This window comes from Esox lucius, chromosome 20, assembly GCF_011004845.1.
Source record: "Esox lucius isolate fEsoLuc1 chromosome 20, fEsoLuc1.pri, whole genome shotgun sequence".
In the NCBI taxonomy this organism is placed as follows: domain Eukaryota; kingdom Metazoa; phylum Chordata; class Actinopteri; order Esociformes; family Esocidae; genus Esox; species Esox lucius.
The window spans coordinates 37,825,828-37,839,878 of NC_047588.1; positions in this window are offsets into that span (position 1 = coordinate 37,825,828).

Sequence of the window (14,051 nt, forward strand, 5' to 3'; positions counted from 1 at the left end):
CAAAATGAGGCTCTCCTCCGTCTTTGCGATCCTGTTTATGAAGATGCGGAAGATTGATTGCGTTTTTTGCGTAGATTGATTGCGATGTTTGCGTTAAATTACCATACGGTAATTTTATGCTGTGTCTGGTGTGAACGAAGCTTAAGATATTAACAATATCTATGTACATTGATGATGGAGGCCCTACGTTATTAACAGTCTCTGGGGCCAAATACAACTTCTGTTTTAAAAAAAGGTTTTACCTAGCCAGTATTGTATGTCTCTAAAACAATCAAAGGTTCATTTCAGGGATTTGTTGTCACCAAGTACCAGGGGAAGGTACTATTGTGTCATCGTCATAGCAATGGTAAGGGATGTTATATTTCTGAAAGATGGAGCCCAAAGGAAGCACATATAACATGAATAAGATAGGACCTAGAACAGAGATTGTAAATTAAATGTATTCATTTGAGTTTACTAAGGGCAATCACAAATAAATCCAGGTCCATAGATGTTTCAAGTAATCTTTAATTTTTAAGAATGTAATAATAGATGTTTACATAATGTGATGTGTTACCTAATATAGTAACAATGACCATCTAGGTCTTCCAACCAAATGCTTTTGTGAGCTCCACTGCCCCGATTAAAGTTTATAGAGGCCGTGACTTTTCTGTTGCCGCTCCAAAGTTGTGGGAATGCCTACTTTAGGTCTTCCACTAGTAGTGACCTTTTCAAATCCCACCTTAAGACTTATCTTTTTCCTTTTGCATTTGAGTCTGCAAATGGGTAGGAAGTTGTGTTTATATCTGTCATGTCCTATGTAAATATTCTTAGTTAGCTATATATGTTTTATGTGTGTTTTTTTTTTTGCTGTCCTAGGACACTTCATTGTACACCACTTTGGTTGACACTTGTTTTTAAATGTGCTTTAAAAATAAATGTGACTTGACATAAATGAGTACTCTATGGGTGTACAGGACAATTATTCATGTGTGTGTGTGTTAATGAACATATTAGTATATTCAAAATTAAATCATAAATGAGGTTGATAGTTAAGAGTAGTTCATCAGAATGGGTGGATTTAATCAATATGTTCTATATACTGACACAATTGGTCATGCTTTGAACTGGACTGCTCCTGTAGACTGTTTTTCTCGTGTGCATTGAAATACACTGCTCAAAAAAATGAAGGCAACACTTAAATCACACATCGGGTCTCCATGAACAAAATATATTAAAGATCAAAACCTTTACTGGGCATCGTGTAATTCGTTGAGAACTAAATTACATAACCACGGTCAATGGAAACCAATATAACCAACCAATTTTAGGACTGGATTCAAACTCCCACCAAAAATCAAAGTAAACTATTGAAATCACAGGCTGATCCAACTTGCATGAATTTCATGGCACACCAACTCATGTGACTCAGTAGTGTGTATGGCCCCCATGAGCCTGTATGCACTCCGGACAACGTCTGGGCATGCTACTGATGAGATGGCGGATGGTGTCCTGGGGGGTCTCCTCCCAAACCTGGATCAGGGCATCAATGAGTCTGTGGCTCTGCTAGGTGGCATCAGATGCATCGACACATGATGTCCCAGGGGCTCTCAATTGGATTCAGGAACTGGCCCCATGAGGCTGGGCAATGTCCTGCACCAGGAGGAACAGAGGGCCCATTGCACCAGCGTAACGTCTGACCATGGGTATGAGGATTTCCATCCTGGTATCTCAAAGCAGTCAGGGTACTGTTGGCCCGCATGTGGAGGTCTGTGCGACCTTCCAAGGATTTGCCTCCCCAGACCATCACTGACCCACCGCCAAACCGGTCATTCTGGATGATGTTGCAGGCAGCATAACGCTCACCACAGCATAACGTTCACTACTGATTCACGTCTGTCACATGTGCTCAGTGTGAACCTGCTCTTATCTTTGAAGAGAAAAGGGCACCAATGGCGGACCTGCCAATTCTGGTGTTCTCTGGTAAATGCCAATTGAGCTGCATGGTGCTGGTCCCACTAAAGGACATCAAGCCCTAATGCCAACCTCATGGAGTCTGCTTGACTCTTTGATCAGAAACATGCACACCAGTAGCCCGCTGGAGGTCATTTTGTAGGGCTCTGGCAGTGCTCCTCCTGTTCCTCTTCGCACGAAGGAGCAGATACCGGTTCTGCTGCTGGATTGATGCCCTTCTATGGCCCAATCCAGCTCTCCTCGTGTAACATCTTCTGATATCTCCTCCATGCTCTTGAGACTGTACTGGGAGACAGCAAACCTGCATTGGCACATATGACGGCCAGTCAATGTCGCCAGGTCCTCCCTCTGCCCAGTGGCCACAGCCACCAGCTCCTCCCGCTGCCCAGTGGCCGCAGCTGCCAGCTCCTCCCGCTGCCCAGTGGCCGCCGCCGCCAGCTCCTCCCGCTGCCCAGTGGCCGCCGCCGCCAGCTCCTCCCGCTTCCCAGTGGTCGCCACAGCCAGAACCCGCCGAGGACTGGTCGCCGCCCCCAAGCCCGCCGATATAGGGTCGCCGCCGCCCGAGCCCGCCGAGGACTGGCCGCCACCGCCCGAGCCCGCCGAGGACTGGCCACAGCCGTCGCCGCCCGAGCTCACCGACGACTGGCCGCTGCCGCCCAAGCCCGCTGACAACTGGCCGCCGCCCAAGCCCGCCGACAACTGGCCGCCGCCCAAGCCCGCCGACAACTGGCCGCCGCCCAAGCCCGCCGACAACTGGTCGCCTCGTCCCGCGGCGCCCTCTCCTGCCCAGGAGCCGCCGCCTCATCCCGCCGCGCCCTCTTCTGCCCTGCAGCCGCCGCCTCGTCCAACGGCCCTCTTCTGTCCCGGCCTCAGCAGCGCCCTCGCCTGTCCCGGCCGCTCCGCATCCCCGGCCTGTCCCTGCCGCTCCACTGGCTCTCCCTGCTCCTGTCCCTCCGACGGCTCCTAACCCTGGGCCGGCTCTCCCGGCTCCTGACTCTCGGCCGGCTCTCCCGGCTCCAGCTCCTCCGCCGGCTCCTGCTCCTCTGCCAGCTACTGACCCTCCGCCGGCTCCCCCCTCTCCTGTCCCTCCGCAGGATCCTGACCCTCCGCCGGCTCTCCCGCCGGCTCCTGCTCCTCCGCCGGCTCCCCCGCCTCCGCCGGCTCCCCCACATGTTTTATTGTTATTTATTGAATTGTCATTATGTGGTATTGTGGGAGAATTGAGGTCTTCAGAAAAAATACATTTACCAAAACTGATAATCAGTAAAACAGAATATGAAAAGTTAGCAGGAGTCTGTTCAGCAATACATCAGAAAATAATGAGAAAGTAAAAGGCTTCCTGGAATTTATAATAACACACACACCTAGCGTAAATGATGGCTAAACACCAAACTGAAAGTGCTTTGACTTTAGGTAAACATGAACTTTCAATAATATAGTTATTTCTCGATTTAATTTTTCTTTGACAAATTTTACCTTTAGGTCTAAAATTTGATAAAAAACCTGGGGTCATAATAGTTGTGGAGGGCCTGAAACATTTGACCTGAATAAGTAATTTAATGGCATAAAGTACAGCAGATTCAATAGATCCTCTCTGAAATTTACAGACCACAGAACCCTGATAACTCTGCCAGGAGGGAACCGCTGTCCCTTTGTGTGAGGCTGCCTAAAGGACTGATTATGTGACTGCCAGGGACCCAAAAGACAGAGTGGTCACCTCTAACTGGATGTAATTAGCCAGTAGGACCCAGTCAGGCCAATCCAAAAAACACATTTGCCCATCAAAATGTGTTTCAGTTAACTAGCCTTGAAAACACCTTCAGTCAAGTTCAATACAAAAAGGCAGAACTATCACATAGTTACAGACAGTAAGAGCCTGTTGTTGTAGGCACCAAACCACAATCAAGCCGTGGAAAACACCTGAGACATTTCCGCTCCTGAAAATTACCCTCTTTTTGAAATTTAAAAAAATATGTCCAAAAGCCATAGGTTGCAAGTGACTTTCTACCTCCAACTATTATCACATGATTTTAACATGTTTCTTTAATATAGCACAGATGTTTCCACTACCTAAAAGGAACAGTGTATCAATGTTCCTAAAATGAAAGACTTGCGACTCAATCTGCATCATGTGACAAAAATCACATTTGTACGAAGTGCAGAAAGCCTAGGGTCTCAGGAATCTGTGTTCATTTAAAAAATAGCTATAACGGCGGCTCAACACTATGGCTCAGGACCTTAAGAAGCTAATAATATCCATTGTGGTCTACTGTACGGCATTTCAATGCCGCAGTTTGTCAAATGTTCAAATAACGTTATATATAATTGAGGACAAAGGTATTGGCTGTGACAGTGAGAGTATCAATAGTAAGCGAGAGATCAATAGTACCTTTACTTTTCTTTCCAAAATAGTGAGTATCAGCACCTCACGGTACAGAACATTCAAATAGCAGCTCGAGGGGTGCAATAGAGACAACAACACATATACACTCACCTAAAGTATTATTAGGAACACCTGTTCAATTTCTCATTAATGCAATTATCTAATCAACCAATCACATGGCAGATGCTTCAATGCATTTAGGGGTGTGGTCCTGGTCAAGACAATCTCCTGAACTCCAAACTGAATGTCAGAATGGGAAAGAAAGGTGATTTAAGCAATTTTGAGCGTGGCATGGTTGTTGGTGCCAGACGGGCCGGTCTGAGTATTTCACAATCTGCTCAGTTAATGGGATTTTCACACACAACCATTTCTAGGGTTTACAAAGAATGGTGTGAAAAGGGAAAAACATCCAGTATGCGGCAGTCCTGTGGGCGACAATGCCTTGTTGATGTTAGAGGTCAGAGGAGAATGGGCCGACTGATTCAAGCTGATAGAAGAGCAACTTTGACTGAAATAAATCCACTTGTTACAACCGAGGTATGCAGCAAAGCATTTGTGAAGCCACAACACGCACAACCTTGAGGCGGATGGGCTACAACAGCAGAAGACCCCACCGGGTACCACTCATCTCCACTACAAATAGGAAAAAGAGGCTACAATTTGCACAAGCTCACCAAAATTGGACAGTTGAAGACTGGAAGAATGTTGTCTGGTCTGATGGGTCTCGATTTCTGTTGAGACATTCAGATGGTAGAGTCAGAATTTGGCGTAAACAGAATGAGAACATTAATCCATCATGCCTTGTTACCACTGTGCAGGCTGGTGGTGGTGGTGTAATGGTGTGGGGGATGTTTTCTTGGCACACTTTAGGCCACTTAGTGCCAATCGGGCATTGTTTAAATGCCACGGCCTACCTGAGCATTGTTTCTGACCATGTCCATCCCTTTATGACCACCATGTACCCATCCTCTGATGGCTACTTCCAGCAGGATAATGCACCACATCACAAAGCTTGAATCATTTCAAATTGGCTTCTTGAACATGACAATGAGTTCACTGTACTGAACTGGCCCCCACAGTCACCAGATCTCAGCCCAATAGAGCATCTTTGGGATGTGGTGGAATGGGAGCTTCGTGCCCTGGATGTGCATCCCACAAATCTCCATCAACTGCAATATGCTATCCTATCAATTTGGGCCAAAATTTCTAAAGAATGCTTTCAGCACCTTGTTGAATCAATGCCACGTAGAATTAAGGCAGTTCTGAAGGCAAAAGGGGGTCAAACACAGTATTAGTATGGTGTTCCTAATAATCCTTTAGGTGAGTGTATACACAACTAAATGGTGATGGGGAACAGGTGCATCATGGGGGAGCGCTGCTGCCGTCAGTCTCCTGCCGGTGGTTTGTACACCGGGGAGGCGGAGCATTTTGGAGCGCAATGTTGAACCCAGTGTCAGAAATATGGGTCTGCAACAAAGGTCATGGGTCTTCCTGGCCATCACACCCCGAAGTGGTAGACCACACATACTCACAGAGAGGTCTCGCCGAGTGTTGATGTGCAAAGTGCGTACCTATCATCTGTTGCATGCCTCACCACTGAGTTGTGATGAGTGATGTGTGATGGGAGCTTCATGAAATGGGTTTCAATGGCTGAGCAGCTGTGCACAAGCCTCACATCAACATGCACAATGCCAAGCGTCGGCTGGAGTGCTGTAAGGCACTCTACCACTGGACTCAGGAGCAGTGGACATTTGGTGTGAAGGGGGGAGGGGGACCCCAGATTAATGACCAAGGTTCTGGAATGGGATGTACAACATGCTCATATAGGTGTGATGGTTGGGTGTCCAGATACTTTTGGCCATTTAGTGTACCTTCTATTTTCTATGGTAGTCTTTTAATACGCATTGCAACCCCTACTGGACACGTTATTAACAATTTTGGTACTGAAGTTATGGGTGAATTTCTGTGGTGGCTCAACGGGTTGTGTTGCATACTTCCCTGTGCAACTACACACATTTAAATCCTGATGAGCTTTTGGGAACTTTTACCTAATTTTAAACACCACTATTTATTGTTTTTAAATTATTCTGTTCATTTGGTGCGTCCTATAACTCTGCCTTCATCATCCAAAACATTATAATGGATGTTTTGTAAAAAGACGCATATTAGAAAATAATGATGGGCTGTTTTAGAATACGTTATAGCAGTGTTTCTCAACCCTGCTCCTGGAGGCACCCCACTCAGCGTGTTTTAGATCTCTGGCATCGTCTGTAGATCTATTGGGGCTATTTGAAAGGGGTCCAAGGTGTCAGGGAGGGTGGAGCTGTGACTACTGACCAGCCTTTCGAAGCACTTCATGATGGTGGAGGGGAGTGTTACAGGGCGGTAGTCGTTCAGGCAGGTAATGGAAGGTTTCTTCAGTACATGGACGATAGTCATCTGTTTGAAGCAGGAGGGGACTGCAAACAGAGATTGGGAGAGGTTGAATATGGAGGTGAAAACCTCCGCTAGTTGATCAGTGCACCCCCTGAAGACCCCCAGTGCACCCCCTGAAGACACAACCTGGAATGTCCTGGTGACTTCCAAGGGTTCACTTGTTTAAAACCTCCTAAAGTTAAGTACCCCAGATCTGGGGTACTAGAACATAGAAAATATTAGAACCTTTTAGAACCCTTTAGACATATATATTTTTTTACAGAAGTTGCTATCTTCCCTCTATAGCATCTCTGATCTTGGTCTCACTACCTTATATGGGCATGACCCCTTCCCTCCCCTCCCTTCCCAGCGCGCCCTCCTGCTGGCACAGCTACCAGTAAGTAAACAGAGCAGTTGTCCGACAAACAGAGGCTAAAGTTGAATTCACAATGAAGCCAGACACTCAATCGATCATAAGCACATATATTCTGGATCCCTGGGACTTACCTTTATCGATCCAGGCCATCTGAGGCGCCATCTTTATATGAAAGTTGACCACTTTTCTCATCACAAGGTAAGCTCTTGTTTGGTCTGTGCTTGCGATTAAGCTTCCAATTCAGTACCAAATTAATTGTTAGGTTCTTAGAACCTTAGCCAGCCTATTGGCAATGTTATCCGATCATGTATGACTGATAAAGTATGCACTATTGCGCGTGGATGCCTTAGTTTCGTGGAACATTCAGTTTTCCTTTTAGCTAATGCTACGTTAGCGTAGCTTAGCATAGCTTTAGGTTGGATTGACAAGTATAGTAGCCAATTAGATTGTCCCTTCAGTGGTAGGCTGATTTCCCAGGCTATGGAGAGCCTCGCAATGGATCCTCGTTGCGCAACAGGTTCGCATGGAAATCTACTGGGATGAGAATATTATTGTTTTGTTGTTAAAATGGGTTTTACATCAAATAGTGGAATGACGGAATATACAGATTTGAGGTAAAGGGACACTTGGAAATGACTTTTGACACCACTTACTAAACTTGCGCCAGATCTAGGAGCTATTGTCTATCCAATCCCGAATTTTTCGGATAATGTTGACATATTTAGGCAACCATAGGATGTGTGTATAGCTTAGAATATCAATATTTGAATTTTAGCCTGTTCATGAAAGAATAGAAAGAGTAAAAACTTTTTTTTGTTGTTGTGTGTGTTCTAGCTTGTGCCTGAAAACCTTATTTCTTCCAATCTACATTCTGCTGAATTCCTCATAATCTCCCATGTGTTATTTATACAGTATACCTTCACTGTGCATGTCCTGACAACATGTGTGCACATAAATTGCAGTTATAATGGGCAAGGGCAGTGTAGGCAGAATTCTCAATTTCTTCATTTACATTCAAGGAGTTGAAACTCTCCTCACGTCAGCTTTGTTTAGGGACAGAGTGTAGTCGTCCTGGTCCTCAGCAAGCCTCACAGAGGGTATTGTGTTGGTTGTTTCAAACCATGCATAGGTTTTGAGCACGTCAGGCAGAACGAGCATCATTGTTATTTCTCCCTTTGTATTCTGTGATGTGTCGCAGTCCTCCCCACATGCCTTCAATGTTCCCATAGACTGTGTAACAGAACATCTATCAATCTGTTGTTTCAAAGCAGTCCTGTAGAGCAGGACGGATCCTTCATTCCAGTGTTGAACTGTTTGAGAAACCATTTTTCCTGTTTTAGGCGTTATCTATGGGATGAGAGGAGCAGAATTGAAGTGTGATTTTCCTTCCCGAACGCAGGGCGGGGGAGGGGCTTGTAACCATTCCATATCTGTAAATAACAATGGCCACACGTCTGATCACCCCGGGTAGGAAAGTTAATGTGCTCGTGGTATTTTGATAACATTTTAAACATATCCGCTCTTAAAAACACCAACAACAATAGCAGCTGCCTCAGGGTGGGCATCCTCTAGGCCATTTATTACAACATATAGGACTTCCAGTGCACATGTTTTATCTGCTTTGCGGGGGTATATAGACAGCTGTGATGATAGCCGAGCTGATCCCTGCGTAAGGTAGAAAGGCCATATCTTTACAGAATGTTGCTCCAGGTCTGGTGAAGGGTAGGTAGATAACATCCATTCCCCAGCAAGAGTTAACCATAATGCAGACCCCTCCGCCCTTACTTTTACCTGACTCCGATGTTCTGTCCTTCTGGTAGATAGAAAAGCCAGCACTGGCACCGTAGGATCCAGACATGATTCCACGAACGCTAGCACACTGCAGCTTGCAATGTCCTGTTGAAAGTAAATCTGTGCGTGTTGTTCGTCCATTTTATTTTCCAGGGATGGAAAATTTGCTGAGTGCAACAAATTGGCGGATTGCAGCATCTCAACCCGAGATCTGCACGAGACACCGGCACGTTTGCCCCTCTTCCATCAGCGTATTGGTAAACAGATCGGCAGCAGAACAAAAGAATTGCAGCAGTCGTTCCGATGAGTTGCGTAGAAGTCGGAGTTCAGTGATGAAGGAATATCCAAAGGTTCTTGAGCAAACTGTGGATCAAACTGTATGAGCGACAGTGCAGCATGAAAAAACAATAAGCAAACAGTAAGCAAAAACACTACGTAGCACATACAGAGCCATCTCTCTTGCACACCGGAACCTAATGGATGTGCTACAAAGCCAGGTGACTGGATAACTGATGTAACTTCAGGAGTAACTAAATGATGTCGGGTGTAACTTCTCAATTAACCTGTACATCCAAAGGTGAATTACCCGAGGTATGCTGTCATGGCAACTTACGCTGCATCTTTAAACTGCTCTGAGCAGGTTATCTTCATGGTAACTCGATATTGCCTGACATGGGCACCACCCTTCAGCCCACAAAAAGGCAGGCACATTTGGAAGACCCAATCGACATTTGCGCAGGTTCTATTTCATGAAACTTTGCCCATAGTGGCTTCGCTCTTCTGCCAATCGGCAGGCACTGAACATTTAAATAAGCGCTGGCGTGAGGTGATCTTCCTCTCTGTCGTGCTCTCTCTCTGTTCTGAGGGGGACTCCTTCCAGGAGGAGTTGGAATCGGGGGGGGAGGTGATAGGCCCGGCCACGGCTCCGCCCACCTCCAGAATAATTTTTCCTCGCTCGGCCGAGCGTATGTGGAGTAGGTCGTTCCTCAGAAGGAGAGGTAAAGGAGGACTTCTTTGTTGCCACCTCTGCTGCCGCTGGCTGCCTGCGTGTTCTGATGCCAATGGCCGTGGTGGAGGAGGACACGTCTACATCCCTCCTCCTCCTTGGAGGAGGCCAAGCGGCGGCCGAGCGAGGGAAACAGGGCGGGGACTCTGTTCAAGAAAAGTGGCACCTTACGGGTTGGGGGGACGGTATCCCTCGGACGATTCCCCACCCTGTGTGAGTTTGGATGGCAGCTCCTCTTGTTTGATGAATAAAGCAGTTTGCAACTTATTCATCTGTGGGTGAGCCTTGATTCCAAGCTGTGGATTTTCCTGCTATGCAGGCAGTTGCTCCACCCCTCCACTCATAGAACTGAAGTTACGAAAGTAACTATCGGATTGAGAGGCTCACTCAGCAGGGCAAGGGTGTTTAGAGACACCCCCTTAGTAACTCCTCTAGTTTACCCCGATGATGTTCTCTAATAAGGACATTGATTCTCTTCTGGGGGAATTCCGTATCTTTGCCGGCTTCTAGGGCCAGATGTATCCAATGCCACTCACCGGGGTAATGCCTTCAATGGTGAACAGACAAGTGTGCCTTGCTTTGTGATATTTTGCATTATGAATTTCCTCTGTCGGCAATACACTACCAACAAGCCTCCATGGCTTTCTTGGCCGCCACGGTGGTAGATTTAGCCGTTGACCTTTCTTTAAACTCCCCATATATCCTAACATTATCAACGTAGATTCTTCTGGGGAATACGGAGCACGAGCCATTGTGCAAAAACTCAGCCTGCATTGTTGAATGCGCCCCTTTTACAAGAACACACACAAACTACCATTAAGTTAACACAGAGCCAAATCACAAACATCTTATTCACCGTTGTAGTCCCGTTTAACACCCATTTAGGCAATCAGAGTTTGTCAAACCTGACTTTCCTTGATAACCCCAAGTTAAGTCTGAGTAGGTTGAACTCCCTTCGTAGTATAGGCCTTGGAACTCAAAGCTTTTGATGCAAAGACAGATACAATTGTACTGACAACGACAACATTTAGGAGCATTATGCACATTGTACATTCACAGACATGAAGACACACATGTTAAGGGATTTATATGTCTTTGTTCTTATCAATTGTGTTGGTGGATGACAGAAACCGTGACCCCAGTTCAAGTGAGTAAAAATCTACTCTATTTACTCTAATTTTCTATTGTCTCTCTGCTTCCTCTAAAAACTATTTGTGGAAACAGAAATAATTGGCTCATGAAATTTCAGGTCAGCATGAGACAGAGCGACAGTGACAGTCACATGTCTACGATTGTTAGTAAGATTGTTAGTTGAGTTTTGTATATTCGCATATGACAGATTTGACCTTGAAAACTAAATGAAGCAAGGAAGTGCCTCTAATCTTTCCATTCATACAGGAACACGTTTGTTTATCGCTTATTATCATGATGAGGTAGGGGTAGCAGGACACAGGCGCAGAGGTTGCTTTAACAATAGGTCTTGGTTTAAAAACAAAAGGCTCAAAACGGCAGGAACAAGGATAAGGCAACATCAACAGCAACAATAGCCAATAGGAAACACGGAGCAGGAGGAACTTAAAGAGGGAGGCAAACGAGGGCGCAAAAAAGACACCGCTTAAGACACAATACAGAGGGCAAGCTACGTTCAAAAGGACAAAAACCAAACAGAAAAGGCTACATTCAAATGGAAAGACAAAACTTAAACAGAACAAAACCAGAACCTTACGTAGTGTACTATTGATTGAATTGATGGATTCTGTGTTCAATGGCCTGCCTACCATCCATCTTTCTGCTACTATTGTTTGGTAAGTTATATTTTCAAGTTTCAATTGTTGTATGTATTGGAAAAAGATATTCTGTTCACAATAGGCCTTGTTGACCCCTCTCTAAACATAGTGTTTATGGTTGTGACCATAGAGCTCTATTTTTGTCTTGTCACTCCAAATTACGTGCCAGAAGTTGTGAGGCATGTCACGGTGTTGTCGGGCGGCATTGACGCAGTAAAGGCTTCTTTCTTCTTAACCATGCAGCTAATTTTTTTCTCAAGTATCATCATGTTGTGCTCCTTGAAACAACCACATAGTCTTTTTCCAGAGCAGCCTGTATTTCTCCTGAGGTTACCTGTGGGTTTTTCTTTGTATTCCGAACAATTGATTTGGCAGTTTTGGCTGAAAACTTTCTTGGTCTATTTGACCTTGGCTTGGTATCAAGAGATCCCTGAATTTTCCACTTCTTAATAAATGATTGAACAGGACTGACTGGCATTTGCAAGGCTTTGGAAATCTTTTAAAACGTCCATTACCTTGTTACGCAGGTCTTTTGACAGTTCTTTTCTGCTCCCCATGGCTCAGTATCTAGTCTGCTCTGTGCATCCACCTGAGAGCTAACAAACTCATTGACTATTTATACACAGACACTAACTGCAATTTAAAAAGTCACAGGTGTGGGAAATTCCCCTTCAATTGCGATTTTCACCTGTGTGTGTCACCTTGTGTGTCTGTAACAAGGCCAAGCATTCAAGGGTATGTCAACTTCTGATCAGGGCCATTTGGGTGATTTCTGTTGTCATTATGATTAAAAAAGGAGCCAAACAACTATGTGATAATAAATGGCTTCATATGATCACTATCCTTAAATAAAATATGTTTTTTTACAATGATCAGTCATATTTTCTAAATCAATGCCAATATTTCTGCCAGTTTATACAAACTTATGAGCACAACTGTATTTGTCTGTCTGTAATATTGTGTGTGTGTGTGTGTGTGTGTGTGTGTGTGTGTGTGTGTGTGTGTGTGTATCTGAGTAGCTGAGTTAGGTGAAAGCTTACAGATAAACTGTCAGATGACATACAGGTACAAACTGCTTATTTGTCTTAGTGTTAAACAGTCTGTCTGACCGGTGGTAGGAACATTTGTTGCACTGGGACATGGTCTCTCTGCTACCTGGAGTCAACAACAATATGGTTTATTCTGCTGACGTTCAGAGACTTCATAGACTTTAATTGGTATATCTATCTGTTTGTGTCACTCCTCATAGCTCTCATTTGACCAATGGGCATTTTATTCAAAGGGCTTTACACAAAAATCCAAGATTAAACAAAGTCTAACTTCATAATGTAATTATTTACAACACAATGTAGGAAATTAACATCTGTTTTGAATCTGGGTGAAGTCCTGCTGCTGTCTGTGTTAAGCATTTTCAAGAATGGTGTATTGGTGGAGATTGAAGGAACCAGGCGCAGGCAGAGTGGCAGTTGATGTTTGAAATTTGAAATCAAATAAACACTGAGCACTTGAAAACACTAATTGAATGAATCACTCCCTCACCACGTTCATTAACAAATGAAGACATGGAACCATGACCGACAAATGAGGGGAGCAGAGGATCAACATTTAAACACATACTAATGACCGGATTGGGACCTGGTGTGAGTGTATTGTCATGTTGTAACTCAGGGAGGACACATGCACTGGGAGAACAAAGGACGTTTCATAAAATAACTTAGATGAAACAAACCAGAAACTAAATCACAAGACAAAACCCAACCATGTAAATATGAGTGAAACATAAACCCAGAGTGACAAGACACACTAGGATAGGAGGGAATTAAACAGGGACAATGATCAGGAACACAGGTGGGGGGTAATAAATACAAACAGGTGTCTGTTCTCTAAATGAAGAAGAGAGGGAGTTGAATCTTCCCTGACACCCAGGGAATTGGTTTAAAATGTGTCAATCCCATTTGGACTGTCCACTGTCATAATGACATAATAGACCACAAACCAGAATGTCCACCATGTTGACCCCAGGGTACAGGCTGGTTGCTCATTAAAAACATAGAATATTAGAACTACTGACTGGGAGAGTTTGGGAGGGAACATTTGTGGGTCAACGACCAAACGCAACGTTACATTTCCAGTCTGAATTCCAACTGGTTTTCTTTAGTACAAATTAGTAATGAAAATGAGAAGAAAATCCTGACTCCTGAGGGCATCGTACCCACAACAACATCCAAGATCTAACTATTACTTCATTATGTTCTCTTGATACAAGACAGCATTCATTTATAATGGTCAGACTATTGACTTAACTACAGGGGTGTTTCTCTTTATGTTTTGAATCAGCCT